This window comes from Pristiophorus japonicus, chromosome 23 (genome assembly GCF_044704955.1).
Source record: "Pristiophorus japonicus isolate sPriJap1 chromosome 23, sPriJap1.hap1, whole genome shotgun sequence".
Classification (NCBI taxonomy): domain Eukaryota; kingdom Metazoa; phylum Chordata; class Chondrichthyes; family Pristiophoridae; genus Pristiophorus; species Pristiophorus japonicus.
This window is the reverse complement of record NC_091999.1, coordinates 22,356,757-22,381,174: the sequence shown is the minus strand read 5'-3', so window position 1 is coordinate 22,381,174 and position 24,418 is coordinate 22,356,757. Positions and strand designations below refer to the sequence as shown.

Sequence of the window (24,418 nt, the reverse complement as noted above, 5' to 3'; positions counted from 1 at the left end):
TCTCGGACAATTTAGAATAAATCGCCTCTCAACTATGCTGCAAATGTTAGAAAGTCGCTTTGGATACCTGGCCTCCTGTGTGGGTCAGTTTGTTGCATCTGTTTGAGCTGGAGTGGAGATGGAGGAAAAGCTGCTGAGTTTCGCCCCCAATATGTCTGGGCCCAGTGAGACCAACAATTCCCCATGTTGGGCTGTCAATGGAGGTGGGTTCCCTTTCCTGCAGGACATTGATAAACCAGTTGGGTTTTATCACAAACTGGCAGTTTTCATGGTTACTATTTCTAGTGCTGGCCCCACAAATGACCAAGTTCATTAAGCTCAATTTCTCAAAGTGCCTTTGTGTTTTTGTGGGTTCTCTCTCATCCACCCTTTTTCTTGACTGAAATTCACTTTACAGGGTATTAAAAGGGGAGGATTTATTGACCGGAGGCTCAAACCAAACATCACATCAACATCTGACGAAGTCACTCGATTCATCGGGAATGGATTATCATCCTGCAACTATCGATGCAAAGGGGGAGAAAGTGTACACATGCTCTGTGTGTGGACAAAGCTTCAGCCGATCATCCAACCTGGAGAGACACAAGCGCAGTCACACTGGGGAGAAACTGTGCAAATGTGGGGACTGTGGGCAACGTTTCAACTACCCGTCCCAGCTGGAAACACATCAGCGAGTTCACACTGGGGAGAAGCCGTTCACCTGCACCAAGTGTCAGGAAGGATTCACTCAGTCATCCAACCTGCTGATACATCAGCGAATTCACACTGGGGAAAGGCCGTTCACCTGTTCCGCTGTGGGAAGGGATTCACTCAGTCATCCACCCTGCTGACACACCAGCGAATTCACACTGGGGAGAGGCCGTTCAGCTGCTCTGAGTGTGGGAAAGGATTCAATGAGTCATCCAATCTGCTGGCACACCAGCGAATTCACACCGGGAAGAGGCCGTTCACCTGCTCTGAGTGTGGGAAGGGATTCACTCGGTCATCCCATCTGTTGAGGCACCAGCGAGTTCACAAATGATTGTAGGGGTTGGATTATGCTGTTATTGCTGCGGTTAATCACAACCCGACTGATCCATGTTCATTCTGACAGTTTGGGTTTGTTTCCGCTGATGAAAACTCCTGTAACTGGACTGGAGATTAATATTTGGGATGTCGACAAATAAATTCGTGTTACTTTCAAGACATTGCTTTAGATTTTTCTCTTTCCCACCCGAGTGTTTAGCATCACCTGGCTAGAGCTCAGAGAGGACAAGCTGGGGGGAGGATCATATGGGGGAAGAACTTCAGCACGGACAAAATCCTTCAGGATTATACTGAGAGTGGCAAATGGCACTTTGGTCTTTCTCATCTCTCTTCACTGACAGCAACCCGTGCGGGTTAATCTTGACAGTGTAAGGTGCGGATGATATCCACCCAAGGGTGCTAAAAGAGATGGGATGGGTGCTCTGCCAGCCTCTTGCCCATATCGCCAACAGCTCAGTAGATTCATGGGTTGTTCCCTGAGATTGGAAGGTAGCACATGTAGTTCCCATTTTTCAATTGTGCACAAGTCAGAGCTCGGAAACTGAAGGCCCATCAAGTGACCTCGATCACTGGGAAGGTGCTTGAAGGGATCCTGAGAGATGCTGTTTTCCATCATGGGAAAGTGAAGGGGCCATTAGAGATACTGAGCATGGATTCCGGAAAACAAGGTCATGGCTTAAAAACTAGCTTGAGTTTGTAAAGAAGTTGTCAGGTTGTGGATGGGGGAATCCGGTTGACATTGTCTACCTCAGGATGTGAAACTCATTTTCTAGGGTGGGCCTGATCCAATAACCTGGCACTTGGCATGGGACACATTCAGCAAAAGCCATTAAAATAGGAATAATTGAAGATAAACTACATCGGAATTTGCATTTAGATTTTATTTACTGCCGCTGCTCCCAATCCCTGGCACCTCTTAGCTTGAGCGTTCATGAACTGACCCTGCTCAAACCATAAGCACAAGGATATCGGTGCATGGTTCTGCCTCTGACCACAAGGCTGTGTCACTGCCACACACAGATACCGTTTCCTTGTTTCACATCTCCATACAAACACCATCTCTTCACACATCCCCTTGCTACACAATTGCAGCAGACATGAGCAAGGACGTGAGGCTGATTAAAAGACACATTTCATTACAGCAAAGGTTACACTGGGAGAAATGTTCAGTTATTTTCCATTACAGGCAAAATGCCGGGCAAACCAGCAGCACACTGGCACCTGAAGAGTGGCTCATCGGCCTACAGGCTTTTCTTAAATAGATTTGCTGCGTGGAAATAAACTTAAACCAGCATTGCGGGCGTGATGCTCTATTCACACATTGAAGGCGAGAGAGATGCTGTCGGGCATACACTAAGTCAAGTAGCTGAAAGTGATTCACAAATTGGGTTTTGTGTTTCGTGATCCCGGGCGTGTTACCAATACCGGCAAAGATGAAGCCCATGGAATAAAAGGGACAATGGATACTGTCTCACTGTGAGCGAGTCGGAATGAGAAGCTTTAACAACAATCCATGATTCACAAAGGGAGACCTCACCAGACGAAAGGACATTGGGCGTTTAATGGGCTCTTTTTGTCAGTGGGGTACAGGAGGCTATTTGTGTCAGAAGGAAAGCTGGTCACAGCAAACGAACAGTTTACTGGCCTGTCCAGGGCCCACTCTGACCCAACCTTCTCTCTCTCACTATTGATGGACACTGCTGCAGTAATTGCTCCTCTAACCTTTCCTCTCTTGTCCCTCCCACACACCTAACCGGACACAATCTCCCTCCCCCTACATCCTCACTCTGCTGGAATCCACACCAGTCTCCCCATCTGCTCCTTGTTCTCTCTCTGGATCCTGAAACTACACAACTCGCTGATCCCTCCTGAAGTTACAGGCTCTAAAACTGAAGCTTGGTGGCCCTCAGTCCCTTCTCCTTGATTTACCTCCCCTTCTCTCCTCCTCTTTCCCCTTTGGTTGTGTTCCACACACTGGGCCTTGGGCCTTCCCCAGGTATTCTCAGTATGAAAAGGGGGATGTGTGAGACAGGATGTCCCAGCTCTCCTCCTTTAAAGGGACATGCAGAGGACCAGCTGGGCTCATGGCCCTGCTTTATGACATCACTGCAGTGCCTAACAACCAACCTCCCGGAGCCCTGATCATTTTGGTCTGGGTTGAGCTCAGTGTTGTTACAGGAAGGGAAGCAGGAGCAGTATTTGACCCGTGTGAAGCCCAGGATTAATGGGAGAGGTACAGGATCAATTTATACCTTATTGAGTGCGAAATGTCATTGTCCCAGACACTCCTTGTCCCTCAGTATCTGTGTCGGGGAGCGACCGATGGGTTCACTCTGTCTCTAACCCGTGCTGTGCCCGACTGGAGAGTGTTTGATGCTAGCACGAGGTGCTCAGCTTAATGAGCACAACATTTAATCCAAAGATGATCAGATAAACCCATCTGCTTCACCCCTGGACACGGGTCCTGAAGGACAGGGAGTGTCTCTAATAATTTGGCTGGTATCCTTGATCAAATTTAAACACCTCACATCTCTTTTTAAAAATTCGTTCATGGGATGTGGGCGTCGCCTCTCATCTCTCATTCTTCTGTACGAGCGCGAATATAGGCCTAGTCTACTCAATCTCTCAAAGGACAATCCTCCCATCCCAGAAATCAGTCTGGCAAACTTTCATTGCACTCCCTCTATAGCAAGTTTATCTTTCCTTACGTAATGAGACCAAAACTGTACACAATACTCCAGGTGTGGTCTCACCAGAGCCCTTTATAATTGCAGTAAGATGTCTTTACTCTTATACTCAAATCTTTTTGTAATAAAGGCCAATATACCATTTGCTTTCTTAATTGCTTGCGTATAAACTTTTAACGATTTGTGGACAAGAACACCCAGGTCCCTCTGGACACCAACATTTCCCAATCACTCACCATTTAAAAAAATCCTCTGCCTTTCTATTTTTACTCTCAGTTTATAACTTAACATTTCTTCACATTATATTCCATTTGCCATGTTCTTGCCCACTCACTGAATCTGTGTATATCCCGTTGAAACCTCTTTTCATCCTCCTCACAACTTACATTCCCAACTAGCTTTGTAGCCTCAGCAAACTTCCATATATTACATTTGGTTCCCTCATCCAAATTATTGATATAGATTGTGAATAGCTGGGGCCCAAGCACCGATACTTGCAGCACCCCACCAGTTACAGCCTGCCAACCCAGAAATCACCCGTTTATTCCTACTCTGTTTTCTGACCGTTAACCAATCCTTGTTAATATATTACCCCTAATCTCACGAGCGATAATTTTGTTTAATAATCCCTTGTGTGGCACCTCATTGAATGCCTTTTGTAAATCTAAATAAACCACATCAAGTGGTTCGCCCTTTTCTATCCTGCGAGTGACAACCTCAAGAAATACTAACAGATTTGTCAAGTACAATTTCCCTCTCATAAATCCGTGTTCATTCTGCGCAATCGTGTTATTACTTACAACGTGCTTATTAATAGATTTTATCATTTTCACGACTACTGATATCAGAACTACCAGTATTGTACGGGTTAGATACAGAGTAAATCTCACTCCATCCTGTCCCAAACACTATCAGGGTTGATACAGAGTAAATCTCAGACTACAATATCCCAAATACTCCCAGGGCAGGTACAACTTGGTTTAGATACAGAGTAAAGCTCCCTCTACACTTTGCCATTAACCAGTCCCAGGGCAGGTGCAGTACAGGTTAGACATGGAGTTTATTTCCTCAACCCTGCCACAAGACATTCTCAGGGCAGGTACAGCACGGGTTAGATGGAGAGTAAAGCTCCCTCGACACTGTCCCATCAAACACTCCCAGTGCAGGTACAGCACGTGGTTAGATACAGAGTAAAGCTCCCTCTACACTGCCCCATCAAACACTCCCAGGACAGGTACAGCACAGGTTACACGGAGTACATTCTCCTTCTACCCTGACCCAGCAATTCCGTTGCAAATACAGCATTTGTTACATGTAAAATAAATCTCCCTTTACACTGTTCGATCAAACACTCCCAGAGCAGGTACTGCATTGGTTATACACTAAGTAAAGCTCCCTCTACACTGTCGAAATAAACACTCCGAGGACAGCTACAGCACAATGTAGATACAGTGTAATTCTCTCTCTAATCTCTCTAGAATTTTGCACAGTTTTGGTCGCCTTATTTAAGGAAGGATATATTTGCCTTGCTTAGAAACAGAGTAAAACTCCCTCAATACTCTCCCACCAGACATTGCAAGGGCAGGTACAAAGCAGGTTAGATACAGAGTATATCTTCCTCAATCCTGCCCCAAGCATTCCTTACCAGGTACTGCATTGGTTAGATTCAGATTAAAGCTCCTTCTACACTGTCCCATCAAACACTCCCAAGGCAGGTACAGCATGGGTTAGATACAGAGTAAAGCTCCCTCTATACTGTCGCATCAAATACACCCACAGCAAGTAGAGCACGGGTAGATATGGAGTAAAGCCCCCCCTAGACTGTCCCGTCCAATGTTATTGAATAGGGAGCAGGCTCCGGGGGCCGGGTGGCCCCCTCCTGCTCTTATTTCTCATGGTCTTATGTACCCAGCATGCCCCGCAGGGGAGAATGTGCCGCACTCAGACGACAGGAGCTCAGTGCGCCCGTGCTGGTCCTGACTGTGTTTGGAGTATGCGCGGTGCGTGTAATAGTGGAGGAGACACATTTCGGGCAGGCTCCACAGAAGTGTCCTTTTCATTGGGACGAAGGGGAATAATGGACCACCGGGGAGTAAGGGAGGCTTCATCAACAACCGGTACCCGCCGCAAGCCCGGAATAGTAACCAGAATATCGGCGATTGCAGTTTCGGGGCTTTTTCCCATTCACAGGTCCAGGCTAACGGCGGTGCAGGAAGTCAGGTTCAGCGCTCCGCCATCTTGATTCAGTTAGTAGCACAGTGCCATTTGCGGCCATCTTGGTGCAGGTACAAAGTGAATGATATCAGTGTCTGGAACTGAACTTAGCCAGATTAAGACACTTCAGGGGTGGGGAACCAGTGATTGTAGAACTGAACCCAGCCACAGTCAACACATTCAGGGGAGGGGAACCAGTGAGTGTAGAACTGAACCCAGCCACAGCCAACTCATTCAGGGGAGGGGAATCAGTGAGTGTAGAACTGAACCCAGCCAGAGTCAGCACCTTCAGGGGAGGGGAAACAGTGAGTGTAGAACTGAACCCAGCCAGAGTCAGCATCTTTAGGAGAAGGAAGTGTACCTGTGTGTGTAGAACTGAACCCAGCCAGTGTCAGCACATTCTGGGAAGGAGAAGGAGGGGAACCAGTGAGTGTAAACCTGAACCCAACCAAAATTGGTAGTGAAAACTGGGAGTAGAGGAGAAACTGTCTAGAAATTTGTGTTGATTTGGATTTCAGCACAGCAGGTGGGACAACGTGTGGGACAGGGATTTATAGCTTTGGAAGGACAAGGAAGATAAGCTTGTTTCATGGAAACTAGATGAGTCTCTCCTGAATTTCTGTCCTGTACTGACAGCGATGAGTTTTGTTATCCCCTTTTACAGCGTATTAGAAGGGGAAATTTTCAGACAGGAAACACAAACCAAACATCATGTCAAGAGCTGACAGAGTCACTCGATGCATCAGGACCTGAATATCATCGGCCTTTCAAAGTGGAAGGAGAAATGTTTGTCAGTCTTGCCTGTGGGAAAAGATTTCAAACATCAGTGTGACTGGAAAAGCACCGAGACACAAACTCCCGAGTGAGTGTTCCAGTGCACGGACTGTGGAAAGAGCTTTAACCAGTTACACAGCCTGAAGAAAACATCGCAGCATATAAAGCACCGAGAAACTGTAAACGTTTTGTGCATATGGGTTAGGCTTCAACTGATCGACCAACCGTGGAGATTCACAAGGACACCCGCACCACGGAGAAACCGTGGAAATGTGGTTACTGTGGGAAGGCACTCAGATCGCCGTCAGAACTGGAACTTCATCGACGTCGTCACATTGGGGAGAGGCCATTCATTTGCTCTCTGTGTGGAAAGGGATTCAATGCATCATCCCACCAGCCGAAATACCAACGAGTTCACACATGGGAGAACACGTTCACCTGCTCTGAGTGTGGGAAGCGATTCACTCGGTCATCCCACCTGCTGACACACCAGTGAGTTCACACTGGGGAGAGGCCGTTCACCTGCTATGAGTGTGGGAAGGGATTCACTCAGTCATCCGATTTGCTGACACACCAGCGAGGTCACACTGGGGAGAGGCTGTTTACCTGCTCAGAGTGTGGGAAGGGATTCACTCAGTCATCCACCCTGCTGACATACCAGCGAGGTCACACTGGGGAGAGGCTGTTCACCTGCTCAGAGTGTGGGAAGGGATTCACTCAGTCATCCAACTTGCTGACATACCAGCGAGTTCACAAGTGACTCAAGGGCTTAGAATCTGCTGTTATTGCTGCTGTTAATCACATCCCGACTGAACCATGTTCAATCTAACAGTTGGGGTTTGTTTCTGCTAATAATAACCCTGAAACTGGGCTGGACCTTAATATTCTGGATATATTGCTGATTGTGTTCTCGCGGCTGCAGTGCCCATTTAAAAACTGTGTGTGTTATCTTTCCCCTTGATTCAGCAACTCTCAAAAATAAAATTATGAACTTTTACTTGAATCCTATCTTGATCTTTGGTACACATTCTACAATAATGTAAACGTTTGTACTGAATATAATCTCCAATTAGAAAGAGCTTGCTGACAATTCTTACTGACTTGCACATTACACACAGCGGCCGCTCCATTATCCACCAGAAAGAAGGGGAATGGAAATTGGTGGGGAATCAGTGTCCACAAATGGTGTCCCCCATCTGGTGTAGCAAAACCCCTGGCACGGGAATGGAGTCAAGTCCAAACCAAAACTGTGTGCAGTACTCCAGGTGTGGTCTTACCAACGCCCTGTACATTTGTAGCAGGACTTCCCTACTTTTGTACTCCATCCCCCTTGCAATAAAGGCCAGCATACCATTTGCTTTCCTGATTATTGCTCTATCTGCATGCTAAAACTTTGCATTTCATGTACAAGAACCCCCAGATCCCTCCGTATTACAGCATTTGGTAATCGTCCCCATTTAAAGAATCATTTGCTTTTTAATTTGTATTACCAAAGGGGATAAGCTGACATTTTAACACATTACAATCCATCTGCCAGATTTTGCCCATTCACTGAGCCTTGCTATATCCTTTCGTAGATTATCTGCGTCCTCCTCACAGCTTGCTTTCCCAACTATCTTTGTATCATCAGCAAATTTGATTATGTTACACTCGGTCCCTCCATCCAAGTCATTAATATAAATTGTAAATAGTTGAGGCCCCAGCACTGATCCCTGTGGCATTCCACTAGTTACAGTTTGCCAACCTGAAAATATCCATTTATCCCGACTCTCTGTTTTCTGTTAGTTTGCCAATCCTCCATCCATGGTGATACATTACCCCCAATCCTTTGAGCTCTTAGCTTGTGCAATAGCCTTTTGTGTAGCACCATATGGAATGCTTTCTGGAAATCCAAATATACAACATCAACTGGTCTCCTTTATTCACTCCACAACTCCAGGAAATTTGACAACATGATTTCTCTTTCATTAAACCATGCTGACTCTGCTTGATGGCAATATGATTCTCTAAATGTCCTGCTACTTTTCCTTAATGATGGACTCCAGTATTTTCCCACTGACAGATGGTAGGCTAACTGGTCTATAGGTACCTGCTCTCTGTCTCACTCCTTTCTTAATTAGGGTTGTTACACTTGCGGTATTCTTGTCCACTGGGACCTCGCCAGAATTTAGGGAATTTTGTTAGATTACAACCGATGCACCCTCTATCTCTGCAGCCACTTTTTTCAGACCCTAGAATGCATGTAATCAAGTCCAGGGGACTTGTCCGTCTTTAGTCCCATTCGTTTGATTAGTACTTGATCTCTAGTGATAGTGATTGCTCCCCCGCTCCCCCGGCCCCCGCAATAGCTCCTTGGTTATCAACTATTAGGAAGTTTTTAGGTGCCCTCTACCATGAAGACCGATTCAAAATTATTTTAAAAATTGTCTGCCATTTCCGTGTTTCCCATTATTAATTCTCCAGTTTCATCTTCTAAGGGACCAACGTTTACTTCAGCTGCTCGTTTCCGTTTTATATCCCTGTAGGAGCTCTTATTTTCCGTTTCCATATTCCTTGCTAATTTGCTCTCATCTGCTATCTTCACTGTCTCTATCATTTTTTTCGTCGTCCTTTGCTGGTTTCTAAAAATTTCCCAATCCTCAGGCCTTCCACTGTCATTCGCAACATTTTATGCCTTTTTTCAATTTGATACCATCCTTTACTTCCTGAGTTAGGCAGGGATGGTTCATGCTTCTCTTAGCATCTTTATTTCTCACTTGAATAAATCTTTGCTGAGAGTTATGAAATATCTCCTTAAATGTTTGCCATTGCATTTCTACAGTCTTACCCTCAAATATATTTTCCCAGTTCACTTGTTGTCAGTGACATGGGTTGCTTTATATCACATGGGAGGAACTTGGTGTCAGTGACTGAGGGTTTGGTTCAACATTCTTTGACATGACTAAGGCCTTTGACAAGGTCAACCATGAGGCGTTATGGAGTGTACTCTACAATTTCAGCTATCCATATTCCCAATACAAGCCTCCTGCAGCAAGTGCTCTATTCGGAGTTTCGACACGGCAGGGAAAATGGGTGGGCGGGGCTTCAGGGTGTCTGTCAGTTTTATTGGACCACATGTTTGTGCCCAGGTCAGTGGCCCCTGAAAGGGAATCTTGTTGTTCTGGTGTTTGTTGTCTGGTGACTCTGGGCCAAACTGGCTCACCCTATTGGGCCAGCACGTGATCACCCTATTGGGCTAGCCCACGCCCACCTGGCCCAGTCCATCCCAGGCTCACCTCATTGGATCAGCCCGGGCTCACCTATTGGGCCAGCCTGGGCACAACCTACTAGGCCAGCCCGGCTCACACTATTGGGCTAGCCCGGACTCATCTATTGGGCCAGCCTGGGCTCACCCTATTGGGCCAGCCCGTCTCACCCTATTCGGTCAGCCCGTCTCACCCTATTGGGCCAGCACAAAAGACCCATTGTCCAGCGGAGAGAATCAGCAGCTCATTGATTTTATTCTCACTCTGCGCACAGCGGATGCAGAACTGAACCCAACATTGTAAGCTGGAAATGCATCGTCACAGTCACACTGGGGAGAGGCCGTTCAGCTGCTCTGAGTGTGGGAATGGATTAACTCAGTCATCCCACCTGCTGACACACCAACAAAATCACACCGGGGAAAGGCCGTTCTCCTGTTCTGAGTGTGGGAAGGGATTCATTCAGTCATCCAACCTGCTGAGATACCAGCTAGTTCACAAATGACTGCAGGGGTTGGATTCTATTGTTTCTGCTGCTGGTAATCGCATCCTGATTGAATCATGTTTGTTGTTATCAGTTGGGGTTTGTTTCTGTTGATGTGAATAACCTATAACTCGGCTAGAGTTTAATATTTTCATGTTTCAAATAACACAGTGTGTCGATATTTGATATCTCCAAGATAAGAGGGGACTAATTGATGTCTTGTTACTGACTGCACCATTTTGGGCCTTTTCTCCTTTCTAATTCTGGATTATTACAGTTCTCATACCATCAGTTACTCTCCGGGACAAGTTCCCACTCTGGTAATCAGTTTCAGATACTGGACCAAGCGTGTGCCCCGCAGCATCTCTCTAACCTTCGATGTGTGAATGGAGCACTCCGCCTAAAAACCTGGTTTCAATTTAAATTTGAATCCACTCAGCAAATGCATTTAAAAAAAATATGTACATGTAAACTGATCACATGAAATAATTGGCAAAGGTTTAGATTCACCAAGATGAATAAGTGAACACATCACGGCCCAATAACCCAGCTCTATATTCACAGGAGAAAGTCTGTTATCTATCTCCTCGAATGGCAGTTGGTGAGATGAGCGACTGAATCTCTTTCCAAGCACAACAGCATCCATTCCCACTGTCCCCACATTTAGTATTGAGTCAGGTGGGCGCACGAGTCTCACAGGCTGAACGATTGGTTGGAGGAGCATCCACACACAGAACATGTGTCCTGTTTCTCCCCGCTGTGATTGGTGTTTTTAAAAAGGCTGATGATAAGTTGATCCTGATCAATCCGGGGAATCTGTCAAATCTTGACGCGATGTCTGGATTGCGTTTCGCAGTTGCAGATCCTCCCCTTCTAATACCCTGAAAATAAATGGTGGTTACAAACGTTGTTGCTTTAAGTACAGGATATAAATTCAGAATAGACAATTCTAGATTCTATGGAACATTCTGTCCCCTCCTATCCCTCCTAAGTTCCTTATTCTAGACTTTTACTGTCTAAAATCAACATTCATTTCATCGCCTGAGCTTTATTATCTCCAGAAAGTGCTGAATCTGGCTCTGTGCAATTCCACAAACAATAGATAACCTCTAGTGCCACACGGTCAGTCGATTCTGTGAGTACCAGCAGGATTTCCACTGTGGTAGGCATCACAGCCTCAACTCCTGTCCTCAAATGACATCCATACACTTCCCAGTTGTGATGAGGACAATTATAACCTGTGAACTGCTGCCTTGGCTGAGCTCAACTAACAGCCCAGATCAAGGATCGAACTTGGGACCTTCCTAGTCAGTACTGCAGTGTTCTAAAATTGGGGGGGGGGGTGTTGGGGAAGGGTGGGAACAGAATATTTTGAAACAAATTTGACTCCACCTGTAAAGGAAACCTTCGTCACAATGCACAATTCTGAAATCTTTCCAAATTAGACAAGCAAGTGAAATAGATCATCAAAAACATTGAGATATTTTAGAATGGCTCAATTCACTGAAATAGCTTTACAATCATTGCACAGTACAAAAGGGAGCGACTGGTAATGGTAGCTCAGTTCGTAAAGTCCTCCGACAAAAGATAAACTGGACTGTCCCTTTAATTATAAAGAGGCAGAGAAAGTGGAGTCCCTGTCCCTTTATGTATATATATATATGTATATGTGTGTCTATGTATATATGCGTGTATGTATATATGTGTGTGTGTGTGTATATAAAGCACATCATTCTTAATATTTGCTAATCAATTGCACAGAGATAAATTATTACGCGCACAGGCATCTTCCACCCTTCAACATGTAGTTAAGGATCTGGAATATTAGGTCCTTCATTGAAACACCTGTGAACTCATCCCTTTTCGGCATGGAAGCAAGTCATCCTCGTTTCGAGGGACTGCCTATGAAGATGATGATGATGGTGCAAGATTACCAAGAGGGTTGTTTAAAATGGAAATAACTTCTAGGTGTTACCGACCTTGAACTTTGCTGGAAAAAAAGAGAAGAACTCCAGTAATGTTCAACTTCTTATATATGCAGTAATGAATCTTGAATGCCACAGCATGGTAACAAAATTGAACTTAAGACTTGAAAAACAAATGCTTGGAATGAATGATTTGGAGCCATGTGTTATCTTCCACGACAGACTGCTCGAGGGGGAAGATAACGGACTTGCTGTAAACGCATTGCAGATAACTTTTGTATTGTTAAATCACAAAGGCAGGACACAGGTTTTTGTGAAAATAAAATTGACGAGCTAAATAGATAGGAGTTCCTGCTCAAGCATTCGGGACGGGAAATCTAATTCAGATAACCTAAGTTTGACCTGTGGAGGGAAGACCTCTCACAGAGCGGTGATGTTTTTCCTTTTGTTTTTTTTCTTGCAGAAGCAATTGGAAGCGAGGACACAGGATGAAATATCGCAACCAGCAAGGGCCAGGTGAACGAGGGAATGTGTGTGTGTCTAGAATGCTGGGGGAGCATCGCTGACCTACATACTTCCCGGTTAAGTAATGCCTCGATTTCAAAATGTTCATGTTTGTTATCATATCCCTGCATGGCCTCGCTCCTCCCTATCTCTGTAATCTCCTCCAGAGCCCTACAATCCCTGAGATATCTGCGCTCCTCTAATTCTGCCTTCTTGAGCATCCCTGATGATCATCGCACAACCTTCTGTTGCCTTGGCCCCAAGCTCTAAAACTCGTTCCTTAAACCTCTCCGCCACTCATTCCTCCTTTAAGATGCTCCTTAAAACCCATGTCTTTGACCAAGCTTTTGGTCACCTGTCCTAATATCTGTTTATGTGGCTTGGTGTCAAGTTTTTTGTCTTATATTATTCTGTGAAATTCCTTGTGACGTTTCACACATTAAAGGCGTTATATAAATACAAGTTTTGTTTTTGTTGTTGCTGATACCCTTGATTTGACCTTTCACGGTATTTTTAGAACGTGCAGCTCAGGAACAAGCCATTTGGCCGAACTGGTCCACGTCGGGGTTTAAATGCCACACGACCCTCCTCTCACCCTATCAACATACCCTCCTATTCCTCCACAGTGAGCAGTTCAACAGTCACTGGTTGCCTTCCAGTGCCCATTCAAAGGGCCAATGTGTGAGGGTATGCAGTGATTGTTGGCAGCCTATTCAACGTTGGGGGCATCATAGTCCCTTTGCAGACTTGGCCTTTGCTGCTGTGGTGAGTGGACAGTGACCAGTGGAAGGAGCCCAGGGCGGTGAGGTTAACTGCAGTCTGCCCACCAGCAGCCCAGCCTGCGTCAGCTGACAACCCCCACAGTGAGCAGCTGGAATGTGCAACCTCTCCTGGTCTGCACTGGGGAGCAAGGGAGGTCAAGGATCAGCACAGAATGTCATCAACCTTGACCTCCAGCCTCTCTCCTTCAGGAGAATCAAGTTGCATTGACGTCATGATGTCAGCACGTTCCAGTGCGTATCACACCCGGCCCCCACTGTTCTGGCGATCTCAGTCCCCAGTGGGTGAAAGCTCCTGTCAATCATGCCGTGGGCTCTGGTCACATGCCCCTGGACCGTGGGCTGCCCAACGGCTGGAGGCGGAGAGAAGATTCCGGAACGGGGAGGCGGCGCGCAGCTCAGGGGAGCCCTGGACCCAGCGGTGGGGGGCTTTCTAAACACCCGGGTTAGGCCTCAGGCCCAAGCAAGAACCTGCGGCTCCGGCGTTTGCCCCGAGCTCGAGTGTGTCAGATGCTTCACGGAAGCGGTCGGAGATTGTAGAGGCGGGGAAGGATGTGGATCCGCGTGAGGGCCGGGGAGCCTCACACACATCCGGTGTAGGCCTCAGGCCCCAATCCCGGCCCACAGGCCCCCGGGTATGCCCGGTGGTGGCAAGCCCGGCTCAGCGGGGACACTGGCCACCGTCTTGCACAGGGCAGGGTCACAGCGCATGCGCGACCACCTTGCCCAGGAACAATAAGTTGGCGGGGCTTCAAGGTCCCAGTGCCCGCGAGATGGAGTAACCTGGGCATCAGGCTCTTCATCACCTCACAACAATAACCTAGGCAACAGGCTCTTCATCCCCTCAGAACAATAACCTCGGCAACAGGCTCTTCATCCCCTCACAACAGTAACCTGGTCAACAGGCTCTTCATCCCCTCACAACAGTAACCTGGTCAACAGGCTCTTCATCCCCTCACAACAGTAACCTGGGCATCAGGCTCTTCATCACCTCACAAAAATAACCTAGGCAACAGGCTCTTTATCCACTTACAACAATGACAGAGGCAACAGGCTCTTCATCCCCTCAGAACAATAACCTAGGCAACAGGCTCTTCATCCCCTCACAACAGTAACCTGGTCAACAGGCTCTTCATCCCCTCACAACAGTAACCTGGTCAACAGGCTCTTCATCCCCTCACAACAGTAACCTGGGCATCAGGCTCTTCATCACCTCACAAAAATAACCTAGGCAACAGTCTCTTCATCCCCTTACAACAATGACAGAGGCAACAGGCTCTTCATCCCCTCACAACAATGACCTAGGCAACAGGCTCTTCATCCCCTCACAACAGTAACCTTGTCAACAGGCTCTTCATCCCCACACAACAATAACCTGGGCATCAGGCTATTCATCACCTCACAACAATAACCTAAGCAACAGGCTCTTCATCCCCTTACAACAATGACAGAGGCAACAGGCTCTTCATCCCCACACAACAATAACCTGGGCATCAGGCTCTTCATCACCTCACAACAATAACCTAGGCAACAGGCTCTTCATCCCCTTACAACAATGACAGAGGCAACAGGCTCTTCATCCCCTCACAACAATGACCTAGGCAACAGGCTCTTCATCCCCTCACAACAGTAACCTTGTCAACAGGCTCTTCATCCCCTCACAACAGTAACCTGGGCAACAAGCTCTTCATCCCCTCACAACAGTAACCTGGGCAACAAGCTCTTCATCACCTCACAACAACACCCTGGGCAACAGTTACAACATTAGCCTCTATTTATATAGTGCCTTCAACGTAGTAAATCGTCCAAGGGCACTTCATGGGAACGTTATTAGAGAATAATTTGACACCGAAGCGTAGAAACATAGAAAGTAGGTGCAGGAGTAGGCCATTTGCCTCTTCGATGCTGCAGCTCCATTCAATATGATCATGGCTGATCATGCAACTTCAGTACCCCATTCCTGCATTCTCTCCATATCTCTTGATCCCTTTAGCCATAAGGGTCACATCTAACTCCATTTTTAATATGTCCAACGAATCGGATTCAAAACTTTCTATGGTAGATAATTGCACAGGTTCACAACTCTCTGGGTGAAAAAGGTTCTCCTCATCACAGAAGCACATAAGAACATAAGAATTAGGAATAGGAGTAGGACATCTAGCCCCTCGAGCCTGCTCCGCCATTCAACAAGAACATGGCTGATCTGGCCGTGGACTCAGCTCCACTTACCCGCCCGCTCCCAGTAACCCTTAATTCCCTTAATGGTTAAAAATCTATCTATCTGTGATTTGAATACATTCAATGAGCTACCCTCAACTGCTTCCTTGGCAGAGAATTCCACAGATTCACAATCCTCTGGTAGAAGAAATTCGCTCTCAACTCGGTTTTAAATTGTCTCCCCCTTATTTTGAGACTGTGCCCCCTAGTTCTAGTGTCCCCGACCAATGGAAACAACCTCTCTGCCTCTATCTTGTCTATCCCTTTCATTGTCTTAAATGTTTCTATAAGATCAAACCTCATCCTTCTGAACTCCAACGAGTAAAGACCCAGTCTACTCAATCTATCATCATAGGGTAACCTCCTCATCTCCGGAATCAGCCGAGTGAATCGTCTCTGTACCCCCTCCAAAGCGAGTAGATCCTTCCTTAAGTGAGGTGACCAAAACTGCACGCAGTACTCCAGGTGCGGCCTCACCAATACCCTGTACAGTTGCAGCAGGACCTCTCTGCTTTTGTACTCCATCCCTCTCGCAATGAAGGCCAACATTACATTCGCCTTCCTGATTACCTGCAGCACCTGCAAACTAACTTTTTGGTATTCATGCACAAGGACCCCAGGTCTCTGTGCAGCGCAGCATGTTCTAATTTCTCCCCATTCAAATAATATTCCCTTTAACAGTTTTTTTTTCCAAGGTGGATGACCTCACACTTTCCGGCTTACCCCTTATCTTTAGACTGTGCACCCTGGTTCTCGACTTCCCCAACATTGGGAACATTCGTCCTGCATCTAACCTGTCCAGTCCGGTCAGATTTTTATAGCTTTCTATGAGATCCCCTCTCATTCTTCTAAATTCCAGTGATTATCAGCCGAGCCGATCCAGTCTTTCCTATTATGTTAGTCCTGCCATCCCGGGAATCAGTCTGGTGAACCTTCGCTGCACTCCGTCAATAGCAAAAACGTTGTTTCTCCGATTAGGAGACCAACACTGCACACAATAGTCAAGATATGGTCTCACCAAGTCCCTGTACAACTGCAGTAAGACCTCACTGCTCCTATACTCAAATCCCCTCGCTATAAAGGCCAGCATACCATTTGCTTTATTTACTGCCTGCTGTACCTGCATGCATACCTTCAATGACTGATGAACCATGACACCCAGGTCTTTTTAAACCTCCCCTTTTACTGATCTGTCAACATTCAGATAATAATCTGCCTTCCTGTTTTTGTTACCAAAGTGGATAGCCTTAAATGTATCCCCATAATACTTCATCTGACATGCATTTGCCCATTCACCGAACGTGTCCCTGTCCCCCTGCAGCCTCTTAGGTTCCTCCTCGCAGCTCGCATTGCCACCCAGCTTAGTGTCATCTGCAAACTTGGAGATATTACATTCAATTCCTTCGTCTAAATCATTAAAGTATATTGTAAATAGCTGGGGTACCAGCACTGAACCATGTGACACCCCACTAGTCACTGCTTGCCATTTTGAAAAGGACTCGTTTATTCCCACTCTTTGCTTCCTATCTGCCAACCAGTTCTCTATCCACGTCAATGCATTACCCCCAATACCATGTGCCTTAATTTTGGACACTAATCTCTTGTGTTGGACGGTCAAAACCCTCTTGAAAGTCCAAATACATCACATCCACTAGTTCTCCCTTGTCCACCCTACGAGTTACATCTTCAAAAAACTCTAGAAGATTTGTCAAGCATGATTTCCATTTCATAAATCCATGCTGACTTGGATTCATCCTGTCACTGCTTTCCAAATGCGCTGCTATTACATCTTTAATAATTGATTCCAGCATTGTCCCCACAAACGATTTCAGGCTAACCGATCTATAATTATCTGTTTTCTCGCTCCTTCCTTTTTTAAAAAGTGAGGTTACATTAGCTACCCTCCAATCCATAGGAACTGAACCAGATTCAATGGAATATTGGAATATGACCACCAAGGCATCAACATTTTCGAGGGCAACTTCCTTAAGTACTGTGGGATGCAGACTATCAGGCCGTGGGGATTTATCGGCCTTTAGTCCCTTCAATTTCCCTAACACCATTTCCTGAATATTAAGGATTTCCCTCAGATCCCCCTTCTTGCTCAACCCTCGGTTCCCTAGTATTTACGTGAGTTTTTTCGTGTCTTCCTTAGTACAGACAGAACCAAAGTATGTGTTCAGTTCGTCTGCCATTTCCTTGTTCCACATTATGATGTCACCTGATTCTGACTGCAAGGGACCTACATTAGTCTTCACTAATCTTTTTCTCTTCACTAATCTACAGAAGCTTTTTCAGTCAGTTTTTATGTTCTCTGCAAGCTTTCTCTCATCCTCTATTTCACCCCTCCTAATTAAACCCTTGGTCCTCCTCTGCTGAATTCTAAATTTCTCCCAGTCATCAGGTTTGCTGTTTTTTCTGGCCAATTTAGATGCATCTTCCTTGGATTTAACACTATCCTTAATTTCCCTTGCTAGCCACGGTAGAGCCACATTCCCAGTTTTATTTTTACTCCAGACAGGGATGTACAATTGTTGAAGTTAATCTATGTGATAGTTAAATGTCTGCCATTGCCTATCCACCGTCAACCCTTTAAGTATCATTTTCCAGTCTATCCTAGCAAGTTCACGTCTCATAGCGTCGAAGTTTCCTTTCATTAATTTCAGGAACCTAGCCTCTGAATTAACTGTGTCACTCTCCATCTTAATAAAGAATTATACCATATTATGGTTACTCTTCTCCAAGGGGCCCGGCACGACCAGATTGCTAATTAATTCTCTCTCACTACACATCACCCAGTCAAGGATGGCCTGCTCTCCAGTTGGTTCGTCGACATGTTGGTCTAGAAAACCATCCCTTATACACTCTAGAGGATTTACTGTGATTGAAAGGCTGCATTAAAGGGAGCAGGGTGCGGCAGCGCGGTCCCGGCCTGCAAGACCATCAGCAGGCCGGGGCCATCAGAGGTAGCTGCGAGCGGCGGTGGCATACCACTGCAGGAGGTCGACGGTTGTGAAGCCAGGTCGCTCATTACAGTGCGAGCAGGCACAGCACGAGGGGCCAAGGAGCTGCAAGAGATTGTGGAGGGAAGTGACCCGGGCCCAGGAGAGGCGTGAGTCTGGGGCCTAGAAGAGGCGAGTGCCCAGAGGCAGCATGGACCTGCCCACACTGCTATATGCGTGCACGCTAGGTCCGTGCAGCAGAGCTGGTCTCCAGTCGTCTGAGGTAATCATTGCCACTGGACCAAGACCTAGCTCTATCAAGTCTGTGTGGTGGCTGGTGTGCAACGGCCATCACACGTTAAAAACATCCAACCACAGGCATCGTACACCTTCCAAAGTGTAGATCGGGATCTGGAATATTAGGTCCTTCATTGAAACACCTGTGAACTCAAACCTTTTTGGCGCAGAAGCAAGTCATCTTCGCTTCGAGGGACTGCCTATGGTGATGATACACTCCAGGAAATCCTCCTCCACAGTATTGCTACCAGTTTGGTTAGCCTAATCAAATTATGGCTTAATGTCACCCATGATAACTTCTGTACCCTTATTGCACGTGTCCCTAATTTCCTGTTTGGTGCCATCCCCAAACTCCCTACGACTGTTTGATCGTCTGCACACAACTCCCACTAATGTCTTCTGCCCTTTGGTGTTTCGCAGCTGTATCCATATAGATAAAACATCATCCACGCTAATGTCCTTCCTTACTATTGCGTTAATCTCCTCTTTAACCAGTAACGCTACCCCACCTCCTTTTCCTTCCTGTCTGTCCTTCCTGAATATTGATTATCCCTGGATGTTGAATTCCCAGCCTTGGTTACCCTAGAGCCATGTCTCCATAATCCCAATTACATCATATCTGTTAACAGCTATCTGCGCAGTCAATTCATCCAACTTATTACGAATGCTTCTCGCACTGATAATCCGAACATTCAGGTTTGTTTTTTAACAGTCTTTGTCCTTTTAGAATTATGTTGTAGTGTGCCCTTTTGTAGACCCGTTTTGATTTTTGCCCTTGATTTCTCTGCCCTCCACTCTTGCTTTTCTCCTTCCTACCTTTTGCTTCTGGCGCCTTTTTATTTCTCTCTGCCTCCCTGCACAGATTCCCATTCCCCTGCCATTTTAGTTTAAACCCTGCCCATTTAGAATCATAGATTTAGAATCATAGAATCATAGAAATTTACAGCACGGAAGGAGGCCATTTCAGCCCACCGTGTCCGTGCCGGCCGACACAGAGCTATGCAGCCTAATTCCACTCTCCAGTTCTTGGTCCGTTGCCCTGTAGCTTACGGCACTTCAAGTGCAAATCAAAGTGCTTTTTAAATGTGCTGATTATTTCTGCTTCTACCATCCTTTCAGGCAGTGAGTTCCAGACCCCCACCAGTCTCTGGGTGAAGACATTTCCCCTCAAATCCCCTCTAAACATCCTACCTGCAGAGGGAAGGAGTTCTAGAGCTTCGGGCCTAGACAGCAGAAGGCAGGACCACCGATGGTTTCGTGATTATAATTACGGATCCTCAAGAGGGCAGAATTTGAGAAGCACAGATATATGGGGAGGGGGGTGGGCTTTTGAGGCTGAAGGATATTACTGAGATAGGGAGGGACGAGGCCACGGAGAGATTTGTAAATAAGCTGAGAATTTTGAAATTGATAAGTTGCATACCAGGGAGCCAATGTCGGTCACATGGATGATGGGTGAACAGGACTTGGTGCGAGTTAGGACACGAGCTGCAGAGTTTTGGATGAGCTCGGGTTTACTTAGTGTCGAACATGGGAGGCCAGCCAGGAGTGTGTTGGAATAGTCAAGTCGAGAGGTAACAAAGGCATGGTTGAGAGCTTCTGCAGCAGATGAGCTGTGGCAGGGGCGGAGACGGGCAATGTTACGGGGGTGGAAATAGGCGGTTTTGGTTAAGGTGCGGATATGTGCTCGGAAGCTCATTTCAGGGTGAAAGTTTGCGAACAGTCTCGTTCAGCCTCGGCCAGATGCTAGAGAGAGGGATGCAGTCGGCGACGAGTGAATGGAGTTTGTCATGGGGACAAAAGACAATGGCTTCAGTCATCCCAATATTTAATTGGAGATAATTTCTGCTCACCTGTTACTGGATGTTGTACAAGCAGTCTGACAATTTAGAGACTGTGGAGGGGTCGAGAGAAGTGGTGGTGAGATACAGCTGGGCCTCGTTAGAATCATAGAATGGTTACAGCACAGAAGGAGGCCATTCGGCCTGTCGAACCCATGCCGGCTCTCTTCTAGAGGACTTCAGCTAGTGCCACTCACCTGCCTTTTCCCTATAGCCCGAAAAATTTATCTCCTTCAGATACATATCTAACTGCCTTTTGAAACCAGTGACTGAATCAACGTCCACCATCCCTTCAGGCAGTGCATTCCAGATCCTAACCACTCGCTGTGTAAAAATGTTTTTCTCATGTTGCCTGTGGTTGTTTTGCCAATCACCTTAAATCTGTGTCCTCTGGTTCTCTAACCTTCCACCAATGGGAACAGTTTTCCTCTAATTACTCTGTCCAGACCCCTCATGATTTTCAACACCGCTATCAAATCTTCTTTACTTTAAGGAGAAAGCCCCAGCTTCTCCAGTTTATCCACGTTACTGAAGGCCCTCATCCCTGGAATCATGATCGTACATGTTTTCTGCACCCTCTCTAAGACCTTCACATCCTTCCTAAAGTGCGGTGCCCAGAATTGGACACACTACTCTAGTTGAGGCCGAATCAATGTTTTATACATGTTCATCTTAATTTCCACACTTTTGTACTCTATACCTCTATTCATGAAGCCTAAGCTCCCGTAAGTTTTTTTAAACTGCTTTCATAACCTGTCCTGCCACCTTCAACGATCTGTGCACATAAACCGTTAGATCTCTCAGATGTATTCTCGACCTGACATCTGTCATACGCGCTCTTTTTCGGCTTCACCTTATTGCCAGGCCGCTTGTGATGTTCGCGGCCTCGAGGAGTCCATGGGCCATGTATATATTCAGTGTGAGAGATTGCAGCCCCTGAATAGTAACCTGAAGGGGCTGCTCCTCAACTCTTGGTTACACTTTAGCCCCGTGCTCCTAATCTTTGGCCGCCTGGTGCAGAGAGGGGTGGGTAAGACGGAGGATCTTCTCCTGGACCTGCTCTTGGGCCTGGCTCAAACAGCAACTTGTAGGTCCGGGGTGGGCAGGGCCCAGAGGTGTGTCACTCTAGCTGCCTGCCTCTCTTCCACGGTCAAGAAAGGAGGGAGAGAGAAAACGGGAAACTACAGGCCAGTTAACCTGACATCAGTCCTTGGGAAAATGCTGGAATCCATGACAACAGAAGTGGTAACAGAGCTTTTAGAAAATCATGGTATGATTAGGCAGTGTCTATGAAAGGTAATCGTGTTTAATACTGTTATTAATTTTTTTGAGGATGTAACTAGCAGGGTGGATGAAGGAGAACCAGTGGATGTAATGTTTTAGAATTTCCAAAAAGCTTTTGTTGTGCCACATGAAATGCAACTTAAGAGCTCATGGAGTTGTGGGTAATATATTAATATGGTTAGAGGATTGGTTAACGGATGGAAAACAGAGAGTAGGGATAAACAGGTCATTTATCGGTTGGCAGGCTGTGACTAGTCGGGTGCTAAAGCTTTACTTGAACTATTTACAGTCTATATTAATGACCAAGTGCATTGCATACAGGATTGCTGACGATTCAAAGCCAGATGGGAAAGTACGTTGTGAGGAGGACACAAAGCGCTGCAGAGGGATATGGACAGGTTAAGTGAGTGGACAGTAAGTTGGCAGATGGAGTATAATGTAGGGAAATGTGAGGTTATTCACTTTATTAGCAATAATAGAAAAACAGAATATTTTGTTAATGGTGAAAAACTAATAAATGTTAGTGTTCAGAGAGATTTAGGTGTCCTCGCACAGGAAACTCAGAGAGCTGGCATGCAGTTCCAGCAAGCAATTAGAAAGGCATGTTGGACTTTATTGCCAGGTGGTTGGAGTACAAGAATTACAAAGTCTTGCTACAATTGTAAAAGGCGCTGGTGAGGCCACACCTGCAGTAAATGCACAGTTTTGGTCTCCTTAATCTGAGGGAGTGCAACGAAGGTTTGTCAGATTGATTAATGGGATGGGGGTTTCTCCTATGAGGAGAGATTGAGCAGAATGGGCCGATACTCTCTGGTGTTTATAAGAACGAGAGGTGATTCATTGAAATAGATACGATTTTGAGGGGGATTGAAAGGGTGGATGCCGAGAGGTTGTTTCCTCCAGCTGGAAAGGCTAGAACTAGGAGGCATAGTCTCAGGATAAGGGGTAGGCCATATAAGACTGAGATGAGGAGGAATGCCCTCACTCAGAGGTTTGCAAATATTTGGAATTCTCTACCCGAAAGGACTGTGGGTGCTGAGGTGTTGAATATAGTCAAGAGTGAAATAGGTAGAATGTTGGAATGTCGGGATATCAAAAGATATAGAGTGAGGGCAAGAAAGTGGAGTTATGGTCAATGATCAGCCATGATCTTATTAAATGGCGGAGCAGGCTCGAGGGGCCGTATGGCCTATTCCTGTGCCAAATTCTTGTGGTTTTTTGTATTGTCAGTGCCGGATGGCCCTGGAGAGAGAGCATGCGTTGTGCACTGGTTCCTTAATGCCTTCTGCGACCAGTGGTACCTCAGGGTATGGAGGGTCTCATACACACTGGGAATTACATTCAGGTTTAGTTGGGAAGATTCCCTTTGCTTTTGTTGCTTATTTTACCTTATTCTAGTTTGATTGGAACACATGTTTGTGGAAACGAGAGAGGAAAGAATATTCCATAGGAACTAGAAATGTCTGTTTCGATTTTCTATCCTGGAATTTTGTAAACTCCTTTTACAGGGTGTTAGAAGAGGAGGATTTACAGACGAGAAATTGAAATCAATCATCATATCAAGATCTGACAGTGACTCGATTGATCAGGACCTGAATATCATCAGCCTTTGAATGTGGAAGGAGAAATGTTTGCCTGTTCTGTTCGTGGGAAAATATTTCAACATCAGTGTGACTGGAAAATCACCGAGACACGCACATTCACCCGAGTGAGAATGTTCCAGTGCAATGACTGTGGAAAGAGCTTTAATCATTTATACTGCCTGAAAAATATTCCACCATTCGCAGCGGGGAGTCCTACACTCACTGGTTCCCCTCCCCTGAAGGTACTGACTCTGGCTGGCTTCAGTTCGACACTCACTGGTTCCCCTCCTCTGAAGGTACTGACTCTGACTGGGTTCAGTTCAACACTCACTGGTTCCCCTCCCTCTCCGCCCCTGAAGGTGCCGACTCTGTCTCCATTCCTCTTCCCAATACTCTGTCCTTCACTATAAGCTTTCGCTCTGTAATTTTGGTGAGCGACTCTCCTCAACTAATCACCAATGTGCGTTTATTTGCAGAATTTCCATGATTCACTTCCTGTCCTGGAGTTTGCCATGTGGCCGCTTTTTGAGCTTCGGGCTGGAACGATGCAGGAGAACCGGGAACTGGCGGCTGAGGGGTGGATAATGTTAGACACAGAGTAAAGCTCCATCTTCACTGC

At 46.2% G+C, this 24,418-nt stretch overlaps 1 pseudogene; it reads left to right on the top strand.

Annotated features, from left to right (window-relative positions):
• Nucleotides 1–482: 482 nt before the first annotated feature.
• Nucleotides 483–23,829, top strand: LOC139235437 (zinc finger protein ZFP2-like; annotated as a pseudogene).
• The last annotated feature ends 589 nt before the right edge of the window (nt 23,830–24,418 follow it).